The sequence below is a fragment of the Ciona intestinalis genome, unplaced genomic scaffold, assembly GCF_000224145.3.
Source record: "Ciona intestinalis unplaced genomic scaffold, KH HT000162.2, whole genome shotgun sequence".
Taxonomy (NCBI): Eukaryota; Metazoa; Chordata; class Ascidiacea; order Phlebobranchia; family Cionidae; genus Ciona; species Ciona intestinalis.
In genome coordinates this window covers 57,435-59,321 of record NW_004190484.2, presented here as the reverse complement: position 1 = coordinate 59,321, position 1,887 = coordinate 57,435, and the positions used below count along the sequence as shown (strand labels likewise).

At 38.7% G+C, this 1,887-nt stretch overlaps 1 protein-coding gene across 5 annotated transcripts in view; it reads right to left on the bottom strand.

Moving 5' to 3' along the window:
- LOC100181028 overlaps window positions 1–1,887 on the bottom strand; it is a 42,452-nt gene extending 40,565 nt beyond the window's left edge. For all 5 annotated transcript variants that reach the window (XR_001975227.2, XR_001975228.2, XM_026839163.1 and 2 more), the window contains exon 1: window positions 1,737–1,887. The gene's annotated coding sequence lies outside the window, so the exon portion shown is untranslated. The remainder of the gene's footprint in view (window positions 1–1,736) is intronic.

Below are 1,887 nucleotides of genomic sequence, written 5' to 3'. Positions count from 1 at the left end.
AATACCGCAAGTGCATTACGACATAGCTAGTAATGTTACGTCACAATTGCCAATGTCTCCGCATAAATGCCGAATTTATGATAATATAAAGCTGTTTAGTTACGTCAGAACTGCACGAATAGGTAACTTACGCATACGTTAACACGAAACAAAATGTTACGCAGCCGGCGAAGTAAATCAATTCCGGATTCCCACGCCGGCAGTTTTAAAAAAATCCGGCCGATGCCAGCGGCATCGAAAATAGGCACTTTTTACACCGCTGATACTGATCCTTTCATATGTTTCGTTATAGTGACAATCATCGGTTGTAAAGGAAAAAAATTATATCGGTAGGTCTCTACTAAATCCAAACAAAGCGTGTGAAAAAGATATTTTTAGCACGAGCGCCGAGCCGAGTGCTAATGACGTTTTCAAGGAGAAAGGCGTACGAGAATACGCTCCTGTTTAGTCGAAAAGCACCGCTAATCAAAATCATACAGAACACGTGGCTTACGTTCAAACGCTGCTTGATAAAGAGAAGACGCGTTTCGTGAATTCCAGTGTGGCAAGATGCAGAAATAATATAAAAAACTATATTAGTAATAATTGTTAATAACAGAAGTTTTTACGGTGGTTAATAAACAAGCTACATTGCCGCCCACTTAGTATTACTATATTTTATCCTATGTTCCAAAGAATAGCGTTTTTGGCTTTAAGCCAACAATTTCTCGTGCGGTGCTGATTGTGGACCGCAGCGCACTTACGTTCTGCCCCGATCAAGCATGATTGCCACTACGCTTATCTCGAGCAGTTAGTCACTTTTTAGAGCAAATTGAACGAAAATTAATTAAAGATAAAGTCAAGCTCGCTTGAATAATGTTAGTTGCTTCTCTTTTCTTCAATTTTAATATTTTTCGCCCCACGAGGGAGAGATTTTAAGTGCGCGAGTTAGCACTTCTCTTGTTTATTTTATTGGGGGTGCTTCCCCCAGTGTCCGCCGTTGTCGGCGATCACCAACCGCAGTTTAACCCACACTTTCTTTTCTACCTTCAACAAATTTTGATATTACAAGGACTTTACTGGTACTTTAAGAATGTCTGTGTTTTATATTGGTCACGTAATACTACCGTAAATGTATTACGCCATAGTTAGTAACGTTACGTCACAATTGCCATTGTCTCCTGCATAAAATCTGGATTTATGATAAAATAAAGCTGTTTGTTATGTCAGAACTGCACGAATAGGTAACTTACATATACGTTAATTGTTAACATGATAGTAATTGTTACGCAGCCGACAAGGTATATAAATTCCAGACTACTAATATATTAGGCGATATTACACTTTTAAATTATGTTACATTGCGCTAAGTGTTCCTGCCGCGTAGAAGGTCTAACTATTGCGTTAAGATACATCTCAAATAAATCGTCTTTGCGTGTTTGCCGCACTCCCACGCAATTGCAAAACTCTACGCCAATGCCGCCCCTAGCGAAAATGGTGTTCCCACTTCTGCGTATAGTCCCAAGTAATATTACGATTCAACTTCATATAAATATGGACACTATAGTATATATATATATATATTCCTGAATTATTATCATTTTATTTCAGAATCTTGTACAACTAGTGTCCAAAGTTTATGCTTGTGACACCAGTAGAAGGTATTATAAGGCACGCTATCATATACGTATATAGGATAACCTCAGTCCTTGGCGCCCTTGGTGGTGCCTAACAGTAAACTAGTAGAAAATACTAACCAGAATTTCTGAGTTTTTTGATAACTTAACTCTTCTGAGGTGCAAGGTTGCGTATCTTTTTACTTTTGACGATAGTACAAGTCGTTTCATGTCCATTAACAGATAAAAACAAGATGGGTACACACTAACACCTCTCCCCCGCCTGGCGTGG